The following is a 25,295-nucleotide window of genomic DNA, read 5'->3' on the forward strand; positions in this document are numbered from 1 at the left end:
GGTCCTCCACGACACCTTTTACTTTATGGGATCCATGTGACACAGGAAACTTGGACCTACACAATGCAAAAATAGGGCAAGACTAAAAAAGGAAAAAAATTTTTCTACTCCTCCAATATCAAGCACTCTAATAACAAACACTATTAGCTATACGTCATCTGTGTAGGATCATTTGCCTTAGGCAGAATGAAATTAAATAATAGGTCTGAGCCAATTCTGAAGCCTCAGTCCCTCCAACCCAGGCTTTAACCTTTTCTGAAGCTTTCATTTCTAACCTTTTAATCCTTTTCACAATGTGCTGACGGTCATCCTGGGAATGATTTATACAAGGAGCCCACTGGTCAGGACCATTCAGCTGTGGCACTACCTTCAGGCCTGGAAATGAACTAATTTGTCTAGGCTGCTCTTTTGTGTTTTTCTGGATCCTCTTTACATGATCCATATCACATTTAACAATATATGTATCAACCAACACAAAACTGTAAAGCAATTATATTCCAATTAATTTTTATATATGTTTACTGATATATATATATCAAACAACACATTATTTACTCAGTTCTGATTGCTAGGAGCCAGAGGGCTTAAAGGAGAATAAGAAAATAATAGAGTGCTACATGTGTCTAATTTTAGTTATCTCAATTGCATTTAATATTATTTCCTCTACACTTAAGCACCCTATCTGATATTGGAAAAAATTTTTCATACATTTCTTAATCTTCATTCATATTTCCCTTGCTGTGGTACCTCGAATAAATCATGCAATATTTGTTGCTATATTGTGTATTTGCTAGTTCCTGGGAAAAAACATTACATCATCTCTGTGTAGAAGAACTGGTTTATTTACATATTTAAACACCAGAACCAGCTGATACATGTATATAAAAGCATATTAATAATTTGAAATTACTAAAAAAATAAGAATTGGATTGATTTATATATCAGCCTCTACATTAAACATGGAATCCTATAACCAAATATATGAATGACTTCCTTCATTTCTGGTTTTTCTATATGCTATAATTTTATAGTATCTGTACGTGAACCCTCCATGGATAAGGGTCCAAAGTAACTGTGTGTAATATAAATGCTCCCCCCTCCAAATCATTAGGAATGCATGCCGTAAGCAATTTCAAAGAGCATCAGAAATTATTCCATTCACATAAAACTTAAAACTTCTAAATATAAAAGGTCATCATAAAAATAAAAAAACTGATTGCAAATTTATGACATAAAAATTTACTCTTGTTTGTGTGTAAAGAATTCTTTTAAAACCATAGGGAAAATACAAACAAAATAGGTATAGGCCATAAACTAGCAATTCACAACAAAAGACGAAAAATATAAATGACCGATAAATGTGTGGAAAATATTCAGCCTCATTATTGCTTGCAGCATTGCTACATAACACAGTAGGATGCATTTTTCATGTAACATCAATAAAATCAAGGTTTTTTTTTAATTAACTAACTATCCATAATATGTAGGGGGCTTCCCTCATGGCTCAGATGATACAGAATTTGCCTGCAATGCAGGAGACCCGGATTTGATCCTTGGGTTGGGAAGATCTCCTGGAGAAGGAAATGGCAGCCCACTCCAGTATTCTTGCCTGGAGAATCCCATGGACAGAGGAACCTGGCAGGCTACAGTACATGGAGTCCAAAGAGTCAGACACAACTGAGCGACTAACATGGTATCTAGGATGCTGGGAAATAAGCACTCCTATATACTGTTAATATAAGTAAAATGCTGGAAACAGGAAAACAATTTGACCATGTGCATTGAATTCATACCTTTGATCAAGTGATGCAGCTTCTAGGAATCTCTTCTAAACTATCGTAGATTAATTCAAGGATGTATGTATAGACAGAGATCACAGTAATGTACACAGTTGTGAAAACTAAAAACAACCTCAGTGTCCAACAATCACAAATAAAGAAAACTCAGGCTAAGAAAGTATTTAAACAACATTTCCAAACTCACAGGAAATAAAGTGCAGGGCTGAACTCAAACACAGATCTGTCTGCCTCCAGCTCCCCACCCTTAAGTCCCTCAAGCTTGTTGTTTCCCTGAAACTTTCTTGAGGTGTCTCTCAGATTCTGACATTTCTATTTTTTGTGAGCTCAGGATTAGATAGTGGTTTCCTGTCTCTCCTGTGGCCCAGCCTCAGTGCTCTGGGGTCCAAGTGAGATTTCTTGGGGTGGGTGTCTGAACAACAAAACATGATCTTTGACACCCTCTATCATATTGGGTTGAGTCCCATTCTGCACCGGTATGAGATGCGGAGGGAATCTCTCTCTCCTCAGACCATGCAGCGGCTGAGTCCCAGTGCTGGCAGGCTGCCAGGAAGACACCCTAACCCAGCACTGTGTCATCAAGATGGCACACCTTAGATTATGATTATCACTCCCCTGCCCTAGGAACCAAGGGCCCCTGCCAGCCAGCCCTGTCCCTCTTTTCTCTTTTATTAACAACAGTATTTTCTCACCGCAGAAGCAGTACTTCTAATAGCCTCTACTTCTAAAACCTCTAGTTCCTTTGCCAAACACTCTGACAAGGAAAGACAATGGCTTAGGTGCTTCTCACAGTCAAGAACACACAGGCAGAACTGTCATCTCTAAGCTGGATTTCTGGGTTCGTCAATACCTGAATCAGCTGTTGTAACCGAGAATGCCAAATGTCTTATTTTCCCTGCCCTGATTTAAATTCCAACTAAATTTAATTACCCTAAGCCAGTGATTTTCAAAGATGGCAAGATCCCCTGAAACTTGTTAGATATGCAGATTCTTGGGCCCTACGCAGAACCCTCTGGGTCTTCTTGGGGGAGTGAGTACAGGAGGGCGGGGTGCCTAAATACAAGTGGTCACAGACCCTCCAGCGGATTCTGATTCCCTCAGGTCAGAACCATTGCTCTAAGCTTCCACCCCTTCCATTCCTCGCACCGCTGGACAACTTTAATCATACCTTTCTATGTGGCTCCATTGTGTTATATTACGTTATGATATTTAGTTGTGGGTCTGCATCCCCCTGCCCTCGCCATTGTGAACTCCTTAAATAACAGAACCTAGGTTTTTAGGCATTTATATTTCTAGGGTAAGCACAGCACCTGGCACTTACTAAATGTGTGTTAAATGAATATTGAATAAGTTGAGGCACTAAGAAAGGGGCTCTCCTGGTGGCTCAGACAGTAAAGAACGTGCCTGCAATGTGGGAGACCTGGGTTTGATCCCTGGGTTGGGAAGATCCCCTGGGGAAGGGAATGGCTACCCACCCCAGTATTCTTGCCTGGGAAATTCCATGGACAGAGGAAGCTGGTGGGCTAGTTTGTGGGGTCGCATAGAGTCAGACATGACCAAGCAACTAACACTCCACTTATAATACACAAGAGAAAGTCTGAAACCCGCAGGCGTTAGTGGGAGACTATCCATCCACACAGTGCACGACCACGTGCAGTCATAGTCTCAGGTTTCCAAAAGCTGCTTCTGTATCATCTTTCACAGGTCTCACTCTATTTCTTACTGCACCTGAATTTTTAGCAACAGTCCCCTTATGCACATTACCTCGACCTGCAGTTAGTTCCAGTTCTGTCATCTTGATCACATCTTTCAGAGAGCTTTTTTTTTTTTTTCATGTTGGAAATCTAAGACATTGTTGAACATGAAAGTGAAGTGAAAGCATTTAGTCGTTCAATGTCTCCAACTCTTTGCAACCCCATGGACTGTAGCTCACCAGGCTCCTCTGTCCGTGGAATTCTCAGGCAAGAATACTGGAGTGGGTTGCCATTCCCTTCTTCAGGGGAGCTTCCCCACTCAGGGATCAAACCTGGGTCTCCTGCATTGCGGGCAGATTCTTTACCGTCGGAGGTTAGCTAGCATTTATTAAGTTCATACTACTCATTTATTTAAGAAATATGTATTGAGTGTCTACTACATGACAAGCATTGTTCCAGGTACACTACGAAATAGAAGAGACGAAACCCTGTGCTCTGTCTCTGGGCTGGGTGTTTTCTATATTGTGAAAATTAACTTGTGAAGTGTCATGATGCACTTTAGCTTAATGGGGGAAAATGTCTAATTTACATTCATCTCTTTTAACTCTATTTTGAATGGCAAAAGGGGCCATCATATTATCACTAATTATGCCATATCCCTTTATAGATTATAAATTTTACCAAATTCCTTTTCTGGCTCTCAACTCTCCATTATCTAGCATGGAGTAGGCACTCATGAAAACTGCACCCTAATGGATTTCAGCCAGCTCTCCCTGTTTATCGAGTGAGGTGACTAATAGTATTCTGCACCCAGGCAGCAACTTGCATAAGACTGTTAAAGGTCCTGGTGCCTGGGTTCTTGCAACTCTTGTTATTGTTAAGATGACAACCACATGGCACAGGACTTCAAGACTTCAATTTGATTTCTAATCCCTGTCTAATCTGGGGAACTACTGAAGAGTAATGATGAAATTTTAAATCTTAAAGTTTTCCTATTTAAATAATATTTTTAAAAACACACAGTGAGATATTGTTTTCCTGTGGTTTAAAAAAAAAACAGATAACATAAAATTTACCATCTAAACCATCTGAAAGTATTCAGTTCAGTAGTGTTGAGAAAAGGATGTGAAATAAATCTCCAGGACTTTATCAGCTTACAAATCTGAAACTCTTGTACCCATTAAGCAACTCTCCTCAACCTCCCTCTCTGGAATATTCTTACAGGGCTTTCGGATACAGTTTATAGAGTTTGACCCTTTTTTCTTGTACAGGTCTCTAAAAGCCCAAGGAGAAAACAGCGAAGGCAAAACACTTCTATGTTTCTCTGTGAGTTATCTTACTCATCTGTAAAAATCAGTGGCTGTCGGAGAGCCCCCTGAGTGCCTTCAGGTCTTTAATAGATAACTCCACCTTTAGTCACGCCAGGAAGTTGAAGTCTTTTGCCTGTTTGTGAGTTTTGGAAGAACATCTAGAAACAGGTTCTAGGAGACAAAAGGGCCTTGCAGCTGTGGGCTTATCCACTGCCTCCCAGTGCTGGTGTTCTCACCCTCACACTGCAAACAAGAGCACGTGGCTTGCACTTAAATAGTTCCAATGGCAGAAATCTCACAACCTGAGGCCAGTGCTCCTTCCTTGCCTTTCCTTTACGGTTGCTATAGATTCTGAGAAAATGTCACAAAACTGCTCTCCCACATGCCTGAAAGTATTTGGAATTACCTGTCTGGTCTGATTCTGTGTCTTAACTGCCTCATGCTTGCTTTCTTTTCTCCTAGATGCAATCAGGAAACACTGAATTTAGGAAATAGTAAAAGAAAACATTTCCAGTGAGCAGAATATTAATATGTGACAACTGAGCTTTCCCTATCGGTAGGGTTCATTCATGCATTCGACAGACAGCAATACAAATAACAGCTTGATGCGGGACAGAACCTAAAAGCTGGGAGACCTACCAGTGGGATACCTTTCTTTGGCTTGGGTTTTTTTCATGTATTACCTTATTTATTTAATTTTTGGCTGCACTGGGTCTTCAGTGCTGCATGCAGGCTTTCTCCAGTTGAGGAAAGAGGGGGCTTATTCTCTAGTTGCAGAGCTTGCTCGGGCTCCTCATTGCAGTGGCTTCTCTTGTTGCTGAGCACCAGCTCTAGGGCTCTTGGGCTCCAGCAGTTGCAGCTTGTGGGCTTTAGAGTGTAGGCTCAGTAGCTGTGGCACACTGGCTAGTTGTTCCGCAGCATGTGGAATCTTCCCAGACCAGGGATCGAACCTGTATCCTCAGCACTGGCAGGCGAATTCTCAACCACTGAACCACCAGGGAAGTCCTGGTTTGGTTTCTTGTCTTCTCAAAATCTCCAATGTCATCTTTCCTCCCATTCTTAGTCCATATGATTCAGGTAAAGTTGCCTCACAACTGCCTTTACAGGCAAGGATGTCATCCCCACCAAGGTACTGATGGAAGCCACCGCATTACCCCCATCCTTGGCTAATGCTTTGGGAATTGCCTCTTGCGAGACATGGGTGTCCAGAGCAAGACCCAATAATAGGTGCCAGAATGCACATTTTAAATACAGGTCAAAGAGAAAGTGAACAGATTGCAATGAAGGTCACTGGCTCAATCTGATTGGAAGGATAGCTGGGAAATTAGATATACTAAGTAGTATAAAAATAAAGTGAGCTTTTTATTAAGAAACTACTAATGAAAAAAAAAGAAAAAGAAACTACTAGTGGATAAATAAAATATACAGGTAGACCTAAACCAGAAAACACGGAGAAGCCAATGGCACCCCACTCCAGTGCTTTCGCCTGGAAAATCCCATGGACGGAGGAGCCTGGTAGGCTGTAGTCCGTGGGGTCACTAGAGTCGGGCACGACTGAGCGACTTCACTTTGACTTTTCACTTTCATGCATTGGAGAAGTAAATGGCAACCCACTCCAGTGTTCTTGCCTGGAGAATCCCAGGGACGGGGGAGCCTGGTGGGCTGACATCTCTGGGGTCGCACAGAATCGGACACAACTGACGTGACTTAGCAGCAGCAGCAAACCAGAAAACATCTGTAAAGAATTAAGAATCAAATAGATGTCATATATATATGTATATCTGAAATGTACTGAAACTTTATTTTTCCACACAAGAATGTAACATGCTATTTCCATATTGAGCCCCATGTGTGTGTTTTGTCGTTTTTTGTTTTTTTTTTTTGCAATGTTGCTACAGTAATAACTTCTATACAGACAGCTGATGTATCCATCGCCTATTTAAAAAAAACATTTGCGGACATTTCAAAGTGAACGGTGCCTCTGAGTTGAAGATTAACTTGTTTAGAAGACTTTGTGCTGCCAAAAATACCAAACTATAACCAAAAAAAAAAAAAAAAGTAGCTCCAACTTTGCTGATCTTTACGATAACCTAATCTCTCTCATGGCTATCTGCTTTCGAAGCTCCATTAACTCTATCCTGCACAGGCTACTAGGGAAGTAGCTTTCCAGTTTTTTGACCCTGACACACATACAAAATACTTTATATGAAAGTTTAGAATAGGCATTTACATGTATACATATAACAGAGAAAAAGTGTTACGAAATATTGCTTTCCTTTACTATTTGCAAGTCACTAATATTTTCTATTCCATTCCCTTCTACTTCATCCTATTCTATTCCCTCTGTTTGTTTTGTTCTATCCTATTTCACTTTAAAATCTCATTTGGGGGCTTCCTTGGTGGCTCAGTGGATAAGAATCTGCCTGCCAATGCGGTAAACATGGGTTCAATCCCTGATCCTGAAAGATCCCACATGTGCTGAAACCACTGAAGTCTGAGCACCTGAAAGCCGGCGCTCCACCAGAGAAGCCAGCACACTGAGAAGCCCGAGCACCACAACTAGAGGGTAGCCCCGTTAACCACAACAGAGGAAAGCCCCGTGCAGCAAGGAATACCCAGCACAGCCAAGAATATCAAGAAAGAAAAATTACTTTTAATGTCATTTTTGACTCACAAAGTTGATTTCACAACTTACTAGTTGATCTTAATGAATAGTTGGAAAAATACTGCCCTAGTCTATGGTGCAGCAAAGGATGGAAACCAGAAAGGTTTTCTCTCTGGACCCAGCTCAGGAACTTTGCCAATCTATTTCAGATTATTTCCATACTTCTTTTTCATTCATTCACTTATTCCCTCATTTCACTTATCAGAGGAATAGCTATGGCGTCCCTACCATGAGTTGGGCACCTGAGTCCATTATTAGGAAAACAGTGATGGGCGGGCTAGATTCCAGAGCTCACAGAACTAACCAATTCTAAGGAAACTCGAGTCAGAGGAGATCTAAACCCCAAGGGAGGTGCAGTGGTGGTGTGAGGAAGGAGGTCAAATGTGCCCTGACATCACGGCACTGGGGGAATCACTTACTCAACAGTTTCTTGGTGGTAACAATGAATGCAATTTTCAGCAAGGAAGCCGCTGTATTTGGTTCTGCTGATAGATGAGGAATGAACACAGTCTCTTCACTGCTGCTAACCTGAAAATGTCGGGTGGGGAACACAAACGATTACAATAGTGCAACAGACGCACATAACCATTGTGAGTTGCAGAGGGTTAAAGGAGAGTTAAATACAGAGGCAACGGAGACTGTAAGGAGGAGGAAATGGCAGAAGATAAGGGCAAACACTGGGGAGGGAGCCTGGTTGTGGGCAAATATTTTTCCAGAATAGGAAGAGATTTGAGTATTTTTATCAGGTTGAGGGAAAAGAGCCAGTGGAGAGGTCAAGATAGGTTATGATTAATTGATATAGTAAGGTGTTGGTGGATTTGGAGATGGGGTGAGGAAGTGAAAGATTTCATCTGGGAAAGAGTAACTAGCCTGCTGACCATTTTATGGATAAAACAAAGCATAACATTCAAAGTCTGCAATATTATTAAATTTATTACAAAGAGTAAAAAAAATATTATTTGATATGGTGGGCAGTTTTTCATTAGCTACCTTTTCTCTTTTTCTTGAATGACATAGAGATAGCAAGCTGTCCTGAAATTACTTCTTCAGTTATAAGTCCGGCCTCATCCCTTTATTTCACGGATTTTGTTTTCCTTTGGGCTTGCAAAAATGACATCATCTTTCACGTGTGGCCCTTTATTTTTAAACTTGTACTTGAAGAATAATATATACATAGAAATGTACAGGAAACAAAAGTGTACAGCTTGATGAACTGTTCACAAAATGAGTACCTCTGTGTGCAGCATGTAGCCCTTTTAAGAAACAACATTACCAGCACCCCAGAAGATTGACACCTCCAGACCCCTACCAGTTGTTCTCTCTCCATCCAGGTAACCACTACCCTGACTGCCAACAAGGGGTACACTTTTTTGAAAAGTCTTTATTGAATTCGTTATAATACTGCTTCTGTTGTTTACGTTTCGGTCTTTTTTAGCTCCCCGACCAGGGATCCAACCTGCACCCCCCTGCACTGGAAGACAGAATAGACTAGACTGCCGGTTAAGTCCCACAGGGTACATGTTTAGACAAGAAAATAATCTAAGCTCTCTAACAGATAAATAAATCCATGTGCACGAAGGTATTTCTTTAAAAGTTGTCCAAACAGGGACACTATTTCCAATCTGTTCTTAGTTGTTTATTCAAATGTTTCCCTCACTCCTATACTGTTTGCCCAGTTGGAGTAAAAGTGAAGAGTAGACCAATCAGAAGGCTTTTTCCTGGAAGACTCCCCTTAGAAACAAACATTTTGAAATGAAATGGGAGATAGAATGGTAACCAAATGTGAACCACCTTTTATATAATAAGGGACGGCGGAGCCCGGTGGGCTGCCATCTATGGGGTCGCACAGAGTCGGACACGACTGAAGCGACTTAGCAGCAGCAGCAGCAGCAGCAACCTGTATCTGGCTATCGTATACATCTGCACTTTGGTATCTTTTTCTAATACCAAATACCAGGATATATTTTCATATTACTTCCAAAATGAAATTCTAAAAACTATAGAAAAGTCAAAACAATCCACAGTTACTACCTAGAGAGATCATTGTTTATAACATCTTAATGTCCATAAGCAGTAACAGTTCAATGTCCATCAATTTGTAAGTGAAAAAAGTCTCAGAACTATTTGCATAAAACTATTTCACTCATGTTAAAAATGCATAGATGAAAAAAATTTTGGACATTTATTTTTTAATCCAAAACAGCCTTCTTTGATCTCACACAGACACGATTTAAATGTTTTTTTCAGAGTAACTGAGAACACTTTAATACTTTGAGAGACAATGCTATTTGAGAACAATGACAAAGGCTTATTTTTCATTTATTCAATGCATATGTATTGGTAAATAATGCTTTGGAAGCCAACACTCAAATGTCTTGTGGAAATATTAGGTATTTAGATATTGCATATAAAATATATTAGGCACTAATTCATAATTTTCGGCATGTCATTAAAGTGTCACTAAGCCAAGTATGACTTATTCAGATATATTATATGAGAAGTTAACCTGGAGATGAAACTAGAATAGTTACCAGTGATGAGAAAGGAGTGAAGAAGGGGGAGGAGACAAGGCGAAGGTCAAGAATGAGATGAATTTTCTTTTTACAAACGTATTACTATTTACCTGTATTATTGCATTTACACATATAATTGTAATTATTTACTTCAGGTCTCTTCCAATAGATTACACACTCTTTAAAGGTAAGGATAATGCCATACTCCCTAGCTTCTAGGATACTGCTCAGCACTATACATGAGCCAATATTTACATAATGGTACCTAGATACCAATAGTAGTACCTAAATATTTTCAAAAGCAGGTCCTTTTTTAAAGTGGATATTTCCATCTGAATGATTTACTCAGCAACTGTGGAAGATTTTCTTTTCCAAAGATGACCACCATGATATATTCCATCCCTTACACTCCTTGTTTGGTGAGAAGGTGACACTCCTCCCATCAAATAGTGTGGCCAGTGTCCCCACCTCTCAAACCCTTGGTCAACCTCTGTGATGGCCTCAATATAGTGGAAAGTGGTGCCATATGATTTCCAAAGGTAGGTCAGAAAATGCCTTGGACTTCTGCCTTGTCCTCTTGGGACACTTGCTCTTGGAAGCTGGCCATTGTGCAAGGAAGCCAAGCTGGCTCACGGAGAAGCCACACGCAGGTGTTCCAGCCAACAGCCCGAGCTGAAGTCCCAGTATCAACCAGCATCAACTGCTAGAGGTGGGAGTGAATCTCTGGATGACGCTCCTGGCCCTGAGCTGTTGTCATCGACTGATGCTGCAAGAAGAAGGAAAAGGGTATCTACCCTGCACCCTATCCAAATTATAGATTCAGGAGCAAAATAATTGTTTTAAGCCTCCTATACATACGTATGTGCTTCCCAGGTGGTGCAGTGGTAAAGAATTCACCTGCCAATGCAGGGGACACGTGAGACGCAGGTTCAATCCCTGGGTCAGGAAGATGCCCTGGAGAAAGAAATGGCAACCCACTCCAGTATTCTTGCCTGGAGAATCCCATGGACAGAGGAGCCTGGCAGGCTACAGTCCATGGGGTCACAAAGAATCGGACACCACTGAACACACACTACATCCTGTACTTCCCTGTACTAATAGGTAGCTTGCTATGCAGCAATAAGTAAGCAGTTCACTAGTTCACACACCAATGGAAACGGAGGGAAGGCTCAGGGCCTTCAGAACCCTCCCCGCCTCTTCTATTTCCTGTTCTTAATCCAGGTGTATGGAGGAGCATCATGGAAATAGAAACAGCAGGATGAGCCCAAACTAGGACAAACAGTCCCTGGAAAATTAATTAGAGCCCATTAAATTTCAAACAGAAACACTCAAAATGCATTTGTGATGCCTGGATTTTTTTCCTACAGGAGGAGGCAGAAAGCAGTATTTTCAGTGATTACCAAATGATTGTGACAACCTCTTCTAATGTCTTATTAATATGTTAAGAAACATGTTATAGGTATGGGAAGTTTAATTATCTAATGCTGGTATTTTGTGATCTTGTAACGAAGGACCTGTTAACTTGCTGTAGGACGATTTGCCTAAACTAACTGAATAATCAGTGTGGACAGAATATGGTTACTGACCTCATCAATGCCTTTGACACAGTAAATCATATTGTGCTGAAAAAATTACACGGGAGTGCAAAGTGCGACACAAGCATGGATGAGTTAACTGGCTGGTTCACGGACATAGGCTGCTTTCTTTCCTGAGAAATTACGTGTGACAGTTAAATTAACCTTAAGGGACTTGGAGGCTGGCAGAGATTTGCATATTTTTTTTCTATTCTTTATTTATGAACTGCCAAGTTCTTTCGAGAGTACAACAGTGCACTTTTATATTAACAATGAAATACATTATTTGGGAGGAAGCACTGAAAAATGAGATTGAAGAAACCAACTTGGGTCTTATCAACCATTTCAATCTATGAAAATACTGCAGCATTTAACCTTGGGTAGAACTGCTTTGGCATTTCAGTGAAGATAAAATGTAAGCCTTTTTTTTTTTTTTTTTTAAGAACGAAAGTCCTAAATTAGATCCTAATTTTCCTTTTATTCCCATTTAAATCTACCTACCTATTTTTGACTTTGAAAATGGCAGCTGTCAAGTTCACAAGCAGTCTGACTTTGGCCAACAGGGGTGTACTTCTTTAGTTATGCAACTGAACAAACATGAGCCTTTCTGCTTACTCTCTGGAGGTGGGATGCCCGCCCTGATAAAGTTGGAAGCATTGGACACTGAGACCCTCTGCTCCTCCCTTTAATGTTTCCTTCCTCTTTTCTGTCTTCAACTCTAAGTGCAAGCTAATTTAAACAAACTACAAATCTGAATCCTAATCACATTTTTTTAAAGAATGTCAAGAATATTGTATTATGCAGAGCTTGACCCTGGGTCGGGAAGATCTCCTGGAGAAGGAAATGGTAACCCACTCCAGTACTCTTGCCTGGAAAATCCCATGGATGGAGGAGCCTGGTAGGCTACAGTCCGTGGGGTCGCAAAGAGTCGGACATGACTGAGCAACTTCACTTTCACTTCACTTACATATTATGATTATAAAGAACATTTAGCAACTAGGGAGATCTTATTATATAGAACAGTAATTGTGATTACAGCTACGCAAAGAAGTTGATAGGAAAAAGAAGGAAACATTTAAAAATGCTAACAATGATTGCATGATGATAGTATAATAATTTTTTCTTATTTTTCTCTACAATCTGTAAAGGTGATTTTAAGAGCGATGAAGAATAAATGAAGATGTGATACTGTCAGAGCTAATCTTGGTTTTGAGAGAAAAAAAAACTAAAACTAGCGTAGGAAAGCCAGTAAGTGGTAGAAGTGGAATTTGCAAAATAGATGTAATTGAACCACAAACTTTAGAGACAAATGTTGATACAAACAAAAGCTAGGCTTTGAACAAAAATCAAATTAACCTGAAGTGGTTGGGAGAAAGGGGGTATTCTAGGTTTCCCAAGCGGTCTGGGGCTACGTATCTGCAGCCTTTCTGGCCTGCTCTTCTCTCACAACAAACTGTGGAAAATTCTTAAAGAGATGGGAATACCAGACCACCTTACCTGACTCCTAAGAAATCTGTATGCAGGTCAAGAAGCAACAGTTAGAATTGGACATGGAACAATGGACTGGTTCCAAATTGGGAAAGGAGTATGTCAAGGCTGTATATTGTCACCCTGCTTATTTAACTTACATGCAGAATACATCATGCAAAATTCTGGGCTGGATGAAGCACAAGCTGGAATCAAGATTGCAGGGACTAGTACAGCCACTATGGAGAACAGTGTGGAGATTCTTTAAAAAACGGGAAACAGAACTGCCATATGATCCAGCAATCCCACTGCTGGGCATACACACCAAGGAAACCAGAATTGAAAGAGACACGTGTACCCCAATGTTCATCGTAGCACTTTTTACAATAGCTAGGACATGGAAGCAACCTAGATGTTCATCAGCAGACAAATGGATAAGAAAGTGTGGTACATATACACAATGGAGTATTACTCAGCTATTAAATATAATGCATTTGAATCACTTCTACCGTGGTGGATGAAACTGGAGCCTATTATACAGAATGAACTAAGTTAGAAAGAAAAACACCAATACAGCATATTAATGCATATATACGGAATTTAGAAAGATGCAATGATGACCCTGTATGCAAGACAGCAAAAGAGACACAGAAGTAAAGAACAGACTTTTGGACTCTACGGGAGAAGGCCAGGGTGAGATGATTTGAGAGAATAGCACTGAAACATGTACATTACCATATGTGAAATAGATCACCAGTCCAGGTTTGATGCATGAGACAGGGTGCTTGGGGCCACAGCACTGGGATGACCCTGAGGGATGGGATGGGGAGGGAGGTGGGAGAGGGGTTCAGGATGGGGAACACATGTACACCCATGGCTGATTCATGTCAATGTATGGCAAAAACCACTACAATACTGTAAAGTAATTAGCCTCCAATTAAAATAAATTAATTAAGAAAAAAAGATTGCAAGGAGAAATATCAATAACCTCAGATATGCAGATGACACCACCCTTATGGCAGAAAGCGAAGAGGAACTAAAGAGTCTCTTAATGAAAGTGAAAGAGGAGAGAAGCTGGCTTAAAACTCAGCATTCAAAAACAAAAGACCATGGCATCTGGTCCCATCACTTCATGGCAAACAGATGGGAAAACAATGGTAACAGTGACAAACTTTATTTTTTTGAGCTCTAAAATCACCACAGATGGTGACTACAGCCATAAAATTAAAAGACGTTTGCTCCTTGGAAGAAAAGCTATGACCAACCTAGGTAGTATATTAAAAAGCAGAGACATCACTTTGCTGACAAAGGTCCGTCTAGTCAAAGCTATGGTTTTTCTAGTAATTGTGTATGGATGTGAGAGTTGGACCATAAAGAAAGCTGAGTGCCAAAGAATTGATGCTTTTGAACTGTGGTGTTGGAGAAGACTCTTGAGAGTCTCCTGGACTGCAACGAGATCAAACCAGTCAATCCTAAAGGAAATCAGTCCTGAATATTCATTGGAACGACTGATGCTAAAGCCGAAGCTCCAATTTGGCCACGTGATGCAAAGAACTGACTCACTGGAAAAGACCCTGATGCTGGGAAAGATTGAAGGCAGGAGGAGAAGGAGACGACAGAGGACAAGATGGTTGGATGGCATCACCGACTCGATGGACATGAGTTTGAGCAAGCTCTTGGAGTTGGTGATGGACAGGGAAGTCTGGCGTGCTGCAGTCCATGGGGTCACAAAGAGTCGGACATGACTGAACGAGTGAACTGAACTTCTTTCATAATATGAAACTATAATTTATACGTATACTTGGAATACAAATTCAGATTTTAGAGATTATCAAAAAGAAGTTCTTTCTCTCCTTGCTTAAATAAATTTAATCTTGGATGATTATGGTTTTCTGGTTCAGTATACACTTGTTGAAAAAGATTCTAGTTACAAGTAACTAACAATAGGTTAATGCAAGATTTATATACAGTGTTGTTTTAAAATGTTCATTTTGCCTCCTACCCTGCATGAATTCAAAATAATTCCATCAAAATCATATTCATTTTCAAATATGAAAACCAGTATTATTGAAATTCTGGCTGACATCATTTAAACTCATCAGTATCATTATTTTTGGCATATATTTACTATAGAAACAAAGGACAAATCACACTATCTGTGCCTTGCTTGAAGCCATTTTTTTCCTGAAAGTATCATTAAAAAATATTTTTTTCTTAGCAAATCCATTTCATAGTCCTGATATGTGGCTGTACTAGTTCTTTGTTAATATCAACTGGGTATAAAAATTGTTTATCCATTTCTCATCCCACAGTCATTTCTCTCTGACAAAAAAGGATGGGATAGTTGTTTGCAGAATACACCTTGTTAATGCTTTTTAAAAAATTCCTCTTCTCCTTCCTTAAGTAAACAGTTCTAATCAAATTTTCCTTACCTTCTATGCAACATCATTCTTTCCCCTTCATAAACAGCAGACGTGTTCATCCAAAGCTTCCAGTTTTTCCCCAGTGGTAGTTCCAGGCTCAGGGCTCTATATGTACATGTGTACATGCTAAGTTGGTTCAGTTGTGTCTGAGTCTGCAACCCCATGGACTGTAGCCCACCAGGCTCCTCTGTCCATGGGATTCTCCAGGCAAGAATACTGGAGTGGGTTGCTATGCTCTCCTCCAGGGGATCTTCCCAACCCAGGGATCAAACCTGCATCTCTTAAGTCTCTTGCATTGGCAGGAGGGTTCTTACCACTAGCACCACCTGGGAAGCCCAGAGATGTACAGTCTACACCAATTATTTAACTAAGGACTACAGCGAATCTATTGAGTGCATGTTTGTCATTCAACTTTATGCACGTTTCAAATATGAGCCAAGTATTCTGGAGATAAATCACACATGAGTCAGGTACTTGACTCACACTTACTTTTGACAGTAATCCTTCATAATGCTCTAATTTTATGATGTAATTTTAGTAGTGGAATTAACTTGGAACAACTCAAAATTATGTAATTAATTGCATTCGCTTCAATTATAATTACTGTTTAATCTCAGCCTGACACCCCAGCAGAAAGCCAGTACACACAGTGGCAGTCATGGTGGAGGGGGGAGGCCTTTCCAGCTGCTAGTTTGTATGGACTCACTAATTATATAAACTATATTTATTTTTGCTAAAAAAAAAAAAATCTCAGGAACTAATCAAGCGTATGCCATTTATTTGGCCATAAGGGCTTAGAGAAGTCAAGGGATAGAGAATAAAGGGAAATACTTTCAGCAATTCCTAATTATGTTTCCCTCAACATTCATTTTGAAAAGGTTTAATTGAGGTAATTTTTAAAAGTTTCTGTGGTCACATAAATTTGGTTTATGCTGGATTAAAAAATTAAATAAGTTTCTTTACTATATCGTTCCTTGGTCTTTAATATGTTAATATATGTTGTGAATCTCCAAGATGTGAGAAGTAAAGTGTTTCTCAAACTGTTTTAAACAGAGAACACCCTCTCCTTTAAACAACAACTTCATTGAAGTATAATTTACATGCCATGAAGTTCACTTGTTTCAGTGTACAACTAAATGATTTTTAGCAAATTTAGAGTTGCACCACCATCACTAAAATCTAAGTTTCGAACATTTTCACCACCTCAAAAACATCCCTTCTTCCCACATTTGCTATTACTCTGAATTCCCACCTCCAGCTCTAGGCGGCCACTAATCTACCTTCTGTCTATAGATTTGCCTCTTCCGAAAGTTTTATATAAATGGAACCATACAATATTTGGTTTTTGTGTCTAGGTTCTTTCACTAAGCATGGCTTTGAGGCTGATTTACTTTGTAGCATGTATCAGGACTTCATTTCCTTTTACTGACAAACAGTATTTCAAATAGATATACCATATTTTTTAAATCCATTCATGAGTGTATGGAAATTTGGATTGTTTCCAGTTTGGGGATATTGTGAATAATACTATGGGATATTGTGAATACAGCATAAACATACTCTATGTTTGAACAACTTTTTGTATTTCTCTTGGGTATATATTTCGGATTAAATCATACGATGAATTTACATTTAACTTTTTTAAGAAACTTCCAAACTGTTTTTCCAAAATGGCTGCACTATTTTGCATTTCTATCAGCAGTGTATGAGAGTTTTAATTTCCCTACACACTCACTAGCTAGTCATCCTAATGGGCTGTGTACTGTTAACACTGTTTAACGGTGGTTTTGATTTGCATTCCCTGATGGCTAATAATGTTGAGCATCCTTTTATGTGTTTATTGGTCATTCATATGTATCTTTGTTCTATTCAAATTTTTTGCCTATTTTAAAATTAGGTCGTTTTCTTGCACCGCAAGAGTTCCCTGGTATTCTGGATATGATTTGCAAATATTTTTCCCCTCTTTTCATTTTCTTTTGGTGTCTTTTTAAGCACACATATTTTAAATTTTGCTGGAGTTCAGCTTATCAACTTTTTTCTTTTACTGCTTGTGATTTTTGTTTTTAATTTCTAAGAAAGTCATGAAGATCTACTCCTATGTTTTCTTTTTAAAAAGTTTTGTCATTTAGCTCTAACATTTAGATGGAGTTTGAATAGGGTGGGATACTTCATTTGAATATATCTTTTTGCACATGGATATCCAATTGTCCCAGTACATTTGTTGAAAAGACTACCCTTTTCCTATTGAATTCTCTTGACACCTTTGTTGAAAAGCAATTGAGCATAAATGTAAGAGTCTTTAATATGTTAATGTATGTTGTGAATCTCCAACAGGGAGGATACAGAATGTTTCCCAAAATGTTTTCAACAAGGAATTCTACCTCCTCCCCTCCCCCCTTTTTCAAACACAGGCTTTCACATCAGTTCTCACTGCTGTCCACAGCACAGACTTTAGGGAATGCTTCTCTAAAGTGCTCAGGGCTCTAACTTTTACTTGCAACTAACCTTGCTGCTTGGAGAAGGCAATGGCACCCCACTCCAGTACTCTTGCCTGGAAAATCCCATGGATGGAGGAGCCTGGTGGGCTGCAGTCCATGGGGTCGCTGAGGGTCGGACATGACTGAGCAACTTCACTTTCACTTTTCACTTTCATGCATTGGAGAAGGAAATGGCAACCCACTCCAGTGTTCTTGCCTGGAGAATCCCAGGGATGGGGGAACCTGGTGGGCTGCCGTCTGTGGGGTCACACAGTGGGCAAGACTGAAGTGACTTAGCAGCAGCAACCTTGTTGCTTGTTTTTAGAGGCTGGGAGCCCGAGGCTGCAAAACCAAAGATAATTTCTAGCAATATGCTTACAGTAAATACTTAAGACTACTCACTATGCAGACATGTATGTAAAGGCTGTTGGAAATATTTGGTATTGAATTAGATTCATATTTTACACACAGAAACAAATAGGCATAATGGATGAAACTTTGGAAGTAGGGAGAATTTTGCAATTGTGTTTTACATTTTTAGGGCAATGCAGCTTACCTGATCATGACATCTGACAGGAGTAAACATCAGTAATAAGTTGTCATGGTAAAGAAGATCTATTTACATACACTTTTATCATATATATACATACACACCTATAGACACATATCTGTTGGAAATGTACTTTTTTCTTTTTTAAAACTAGTAGATTTTGTCCTAACGCTTTTACTTAATCAACTATAAGGCACAATGTTGGGTAACTGCTTAAATGACCTTATTAGAATGACAATAGTATCACTTTAGCCTTGTATTATTCAAACATACACACACACAAGTATAAAAACTAAAAAGTGGAATTAAAATTAGTATCTTTATCATCCTGTATTTCTCTGCAGAACAAGAAAAAAACACATAAAAGTCAACTATGAGGGGAGAAAAAATTAACAAAACACTTTCATGGGGAGAATGTGTCATCATAAGTGTAGAAAAGCAGACCCAAGGCGCTCTGTCAATGCTCTAACCACAAAACCTGGTGGATGTCACTGACGGACTGACAGGCAAACTACTCCAGTGAATGCCTGAGGTTCTAGAAACCCACCTAATAAGGCAGTATAAACCAAACGTGTAGGCGTTCTACCAGCATAGGCTGCGGTGCATTCAGTACCCTAACCGATATGTTGATTTCTCTCACCAAGCCTCTTTCTGTTAGCGATTTACCATTCTTTTTAAAAGCCTCATTTTGTATTCTGAAGATTTAAGATGGCATTATCTCGCCTTGTATAAAAGAAATCATTGCACACCTAAGTTTCCAAATACATAATAATATTTTTCTTTTGGGCATTCTATTATGCCAAACAAAATTTATAGCAGAAAAATATATTTTCTTGTAAAACTGTAGGCATATTTTGGTCAAGATTCAGAAATGTAAAGCCTTGCCTCCCTCTCTGTCAGGGTTTGTATTCTATCTAGTTTTAAGCCTTAATAGCCCTTATCCATTTCTAGTCTCCCTACACTTTAAAAGTAACTTAAAAGTTCATTTTGGTTTAAATCGCAAACCTTTTTCAGATTGGATTTTAGTAATTAGCTAATTTAGGACAATTTACTTGTATTTTATTTTTTTCATTTGTTACTGAAACCACGCCCGATGCTTGCTCGGCATTTTAGATTTTTTTCCCCCCAAGCTTACTTGGAAATATCCAAGCTCCTTCCCTCTAAAGTGCAGCTTACAGATTTTGTATTTATCTGTTTTGGGCTTGTGTGTGTTCTCATTCTTTCTCCTCTTTTAGGTTATGTTAGGCTTACCTGCGAGACCCTGCCGTCGAGGGAGAGGCGCTCAGCGTGGACGGTACCAAGTTGAACAGCTTTTACAAGCCTGCCCTCCGTGACCTTGTCAACCTCGGGCGCGCGGTGGGCGGGTGTTGATGACGCTACGGCCCAGATGCTCCGGCCGGCGAGATGGTTGAACAGTGACCTCCTACGAGTCCCGCGGGTGTGTGTGGCTGGAGCAGAGAGGGAGAGAGTTAGGATTTCACACAGTCGTGGGGCATCCGTGTTTCTGCCCACGGGGGAAATCTCGTTTTAGCCTGGCCCCCATTTCTGCTCTGGGAGGAAATAAAACTCCCTCCCATGTGCGCCCCTGGACAGTTTCAGAATGAGAGGGGGTAGGAGCGAGATCAGAGCCTGGTGCGAGCAGGAAGTCATTCCCCAGGCGCTGGAAATGAGGGACAGGAATTCGCCGCCAATTCCCAAGAGTATCAATGTATAGGAGATTTTCCTCCCCAAAGTAAGCTACCTTCAGTGGGACTAAAGAGAGACCTCTCAAGGAGCACGCTGGAGCTGGCTCCCGTGTAGGGACCAGGAGAACTTGAATAATTTAGGAAGAATTCACTTATGGGGGTATTCTGTTGCACACCTGGCTAAGATTTTTACGAGAGTAAAGAGGGATTGGAAATGAATCTTTTTGTAGTCATATATCAACCAGATAGTGTAAAATGTTTGTAGTTCTTATTCTGTAGTGTCGGTTCAATCATTACCACCGTCAGTTACTCCTTTTGTTGTCTTTATAAAGCTCTGGTGTAAAGAGCTATCATGTTGTTACGGATACATGTTTGGGCTGGCAAAACTCCCACATCACTGTAAGTGACTAGTAGGCTGTTTTTCTGTCTGTTTACTTCAGTGCTGCACCTAACACCTGCAATAACAAATACAATGAATGATGACATGAGTAAAAAATGACCAGCAAATGGGTAAAGTAAATTACAGTAAGCTGACAATATATTCCCATTTAGTGACTTGCACTCTTCATATCTCCATTCCTTCTGTTTACTTTGGGAAGAGAAAAGCCCTTTGAACCCAAACATTTATTGACCCCAGAACCAGACAAGTCACAGAAGAGGCCAGAGGGAAGGCCATTCTCTCCAGCATCTATTTCTACCCTGAGTAGAATTGCAGGGAGTGACCACTCAGGAGAATTTAAGCAAAGTTGGCAGTTTTCCACCACACAGCTAAAAGAATGGGCTTGGAAACCACTCTCATACAGCCAGCTATTGAAAACATAAGTACAATATATTTACCAAATTGAATGTGAGTGATGTTTGAATTGTTCTCACTGTTGTTCTTTCTCGTAGATTCTCTTTCATTACCTAAAGTAAGTTTATGCATTTTGGTTAAATAAAAAGAAGGGAGGACTTTCCTGGTGATCCAGTGGTTAAGAATCCACCTGCCAATGCAGGGGACGTGGGTTTGATCCCTGGTCTGGGAAGATTCTACATGCCCTGGGACAACGAAACCCATGTACCACCAGTACTGAGCTCAGGAGATGCAATTACTGAAGCCTGAGTTCCTAGAGCCTTGAAAAGAGGCCATCACAATGAGAAGCCTAGACACCGCAACTAGTGAGTAGCTCCTGCTAATCACTAGAGAAAGCCCATGTGCAGCAATGAAGACCCAAAATCAATTAATTAATTTTTTAAAAGGATGGAAGAGGTACCTATCTTGAAAGTATCCTGATACTCTGAGGTGGAAAAAAGAATTCCCTTATTTATATATAACCAGTTTATTGATACTTCTTTTATTATCTGTTTTCTAACTTTTAGAAGTGTGGACAGCAACATGTTTTCACGAATCAGAAATTTTTACACTTGATCTTAGCCAAAAGGCTGAGAAGCGGTTGATCAGAAAATTTTAAATTAATTTGAATTTCTAGGAAGTTGGAGAATTTGAGAGTATCTATAAAGTAAGGTTCGTGGTGGTAAAACTTGGATTTCAGTGTTGTTTGAAAGGCAAGTAGTATTTCCATGTATTCATGTGTACATTACTCTATAATCACCATCTGTCTGAATCAGCTCTTAACCTCAGTTTTACACTGCTTTTGGGAAATGTCGTGCTTTTGATACCAAAGAAACTAAAGTTTATTCCAAAAAATAGTAAATAGGTTTTGAAACTCTCAAAGTATTTGTTCTGCATAGAAACTGAAAGAAGCTCTTTTGTTTGAGAAATTGTGGTGGATTAAAGATGACTGTAAATTCTGTCATCACCTCCCTTCCCTCAAAGGTGGAATTTATTTCCCCTTACCCTGACTACAGACTGACTGTGCATGTGTGTGTGAGCTCGGTCTCTTCAGTCGTGTCTGACTCTTTGTGACCCCGTGGACTGTAGCCCACCGGGCTCCTCTGTCCATGGGATTGTCCAGGCAAGAATACTGGAGTGAGTTGCCATTGCCCTCTTTCAGGGGACCTTCCTGACCCAGCTATCGAACCAAGTCTCCTTCATCTCCTGCATTGCAGGTGGATTCTTTACTGCTGAGTCTCTGGGAAACCCCATGGGCTAATTCTGGGACTGCTTAATTAATACAAGATGCACAGAGAGGATGTGCCTGGTCTAGGCCTCGGCCTTACGAAGGCCTGGTGATTTCCATTTTGTATTTCCTTTGGGGAGCCCCAACTATCACACAGAGAGACCATATCACCTGCATGGAGAGAGAAGAGACTCAGCCTGCCTGCCCGCCTCCTGGGTTGAGGGGGCTGTCTCCCCACTCCTCCAGTTCCAGCCATCCTTTGGATGACTCCAAAAGAGACCAACAGAACTGCCAGTTGAACTGTCAACCCACAATATCTAGAAAGCAAACAAAGTGGTTGCCGTTTTAAGTCACTAAGTTTGGGGTAATTTGTTCTGTAGCATGAAGTAACCAAAATAGGAAGCAAGTAATTCACGGTCACCTATAACTCTGGGTTCATAGGGAGTGGCTTTGCCTTATAGAAAAGACAGCTAGATGGATTTCTGGCTGATACATTATTGTGAATTGCTAAGGACTTGGGCAAGAGTTCCCCTAGTTAGGGAGGGTATGGAGATGGGCTCAGAAAAGATGGTGCAGAGAGTTCAGTAGGGAGTAGGGAGCAAGAAGTGACCTTTGGGGCTTGGGATTCTGGTGATAGACATGAGGGACCAAATAAATGCTGTAAATAAAACCAGTGACCAAGGAAGAGTATAAGACGTGGGTGTATGGAGGGGTGAATGATAAAAATCTGTGCATGATTATTCACATAAAAAGTGTATTCAGGGGCAGTGGAGAGATAAATTAGGTGTTTGAAATTAATATATACACACTACTATATATAAACTAGGTAACAACAAGGACCTACTGTATAGCACAAGGAACTATATTCAATATCTTATAATAACCTATAATGGAAAGCAATCTGAATTAGAATATATATATATATATATCTGAATCACTTTGATGTACAGTTGAAAATAATACAACATTGTAAATTCATGATACACGTCAATAAAAATTTTATTTATATGCTACATGAGATTATCTACCCCACTACACTTTTGAAAATGCTGTCTAGAAATCATACCCTTTCTATACCTCATGACTCCTTCTGAAGAATTTCTTCATGAGAAAGTAAATACATTGGGATTTTCTCATTTTTTAAAAGACTGAGATATATTTTCTTACATAATGAAAGCCAGATCTTTCTTCATTGCTCCATGTAGCAGTCATACTTAGCCCCACCCATCAACATGGTTACGCAGATACATTCACATACTGAGAAACAACACACACAAACACAGGCACACACAGGTTCCCAAACATGCATTCTCAAAATGGATGCTTTTAAAATTGGCAAACAGGAAGAAAATTTATCAATTTTTATACCTACAAAATTTCCTAATATTAGTCAATTTAATAGCAATTTTGAGGGAAATAAGTTTATTCATGTTTTTCAAATATGTCAGCATAAAACTGTATAATTTTAAAATCATATAGATCCTTGATTTGCATAACTGCCTTAACATTTAACTATAAAGTTGAGATTTCCTGGCTAGCCTTTTTTGAAAAATCAAAATAAAAGTAGGCTTATTGGAGAAAACAGTTTTTCTTGTTTTAAAAAAATGTCAGTTTTGCCCTTCTCTTGAAACCTTGGGTTATGGACACATCAGCATGTATTTTGCCTGAGACATATTAAATAATTCTTTGACTCACACTGTCTTTGCTTGTAAAAAGGGTATTTGTCTGCTTCAGAACAGGATCACTACCATAGGATAATCCATGTTTAAAGAGCTCCGTAAACTATAGAAGAGTATAACTTGGTTATGTCTTAAAGATTTAACATAGAGTGTTTCATTTCATAATTTAAAAATTATTTATTGTTAAGACTGTTTTTTCCTTTACACAGTGGTTACAAGAGCATTTTCTTACAATTCTTAAGCAGTTCACTATGTAGGCTTTGGTTTTGAAATATCCTGGATTTTTAAAAATTGCATTTAGTCTGAGTACTATCTACCCCTTTTGCATTTTATTATTGATGAATTTCTCCTATTCTTTTAATATATTTATCATGGAACGGTGGGATTTTAGACCTGTGAGTGGTCATGGCAGTCCCTTAGTTCTTATCCAACCATTTCATTTGGTAATGGTGACCCAGAGAGAGAGTCATTTTTCATGTGATTGCTCCAAGATATCTCATTTCTATGCTGCAGCAGCTCTTTTAGCAGAGGGAACATTGTGCCCTAGAAGTGAACCACAGCCCAGACACCATCACTGACCTTTCCTGGAACAAACCTTCTCCAGAAAGCAGAAGATTTAGAAGAACACCACATGCTGAGACCTGATCATCCCAAGTCCTGCCCTTGGAAACATCTGTACAGTTGCATGGCACTGTGGCACCATGGCACAGTCACCACGGCAGAGTTAGCCCATCACTAAAGGTTGCCCGCCCTGAGCTGAGACATACACTGGTAGTGAGGTTCCTGCTCTTCCTTTTTTTTGCCCTGTGTTTTGGTCCCTGATACACTTGGGTGGAAAGCAGCGTGCTACAACTGAAAAACATCTGTACAGAAAGTTTTGCCACATGTGAGGTGTGTGACCCCAGGCAAGGCACTTAACACCTTTAGTTCTTAATAGACTGGATTAGATGATCTCTAAGATAAATGAGAAAAAACAACAGAAGCTTGTGTGTGTGTGTGTGCTCAGTTGTGTCTGACCCTTTGTGACACTGGACTGTAGCCTGCCAGGCTCCTCTGTTCATGGGATTTTCCAGGCAGGAATATCAGAGTGGGTTGCCATTTCCTTCTCCAGGAGATCTTCCCGGCCCCGGGGATCATCCGTCACTGTTTCCATTGTTTCCCCATTTATTTGCCATGAAGTGATGGGACCAAATGCCATGGTCTTAGCTTTTTGAATGTTGAGTTTTAAGCCAGCTTTTTCACTCTCCTCTTTCACTTTCATCAAGAAGCTCTTTACTTCCTCTTCACTTTCTGCCATAAGGGTGATGTCATCTGCATCTCTGAGGTTATTGATATTTCTCCCGGCAATCTTGATTCCAACTTATGCTTCATTCAGCCCTCCATTTGCATGATGTACCCTGTA

General features: G+C 39.9%; 1 long non-coding RNA gene across 1 annotated transcript; it reads right to left on the reverse strand.

Annotated features, from left to right (window-relative positions):
• Positions 1-822: 822 nt before the first annotated feature.
• Positions 823-19,777, reverse strand: LOC106991350 (uncharacterized). The gene is made up of 3 exons (XR_001435132.4): positions 19,721-19,777; positions 7,885-7,993; positions 823-6,535 (listed from the first exon to the last, which is right to left on the reverse strand). It is a non-coding gene; the product is annotated as an uncharacterized LOC106991350 (long non-coding RNA).
• Between the last annotated feature and the right edge of the window lie 5,518 nt (positions 19,778-25,295).

The sequence above is a fragment of the Ovis aries genome, chromosome 9, assembly GCF_016772045.2.
Source record: "Ovis aries strain OAR_USU_Benz2616 breed Rambouillet chromosome 9, ARS-UI_Ramb_v3.0, whole genome shotgun sequence".
Taxonomy (NCBI): domain Eukaryota; kingdom Metazoa; phylum Chordata; class Mammalia; order Artiodactyla; family Bovidae; genus Ovis; species Ovis aries.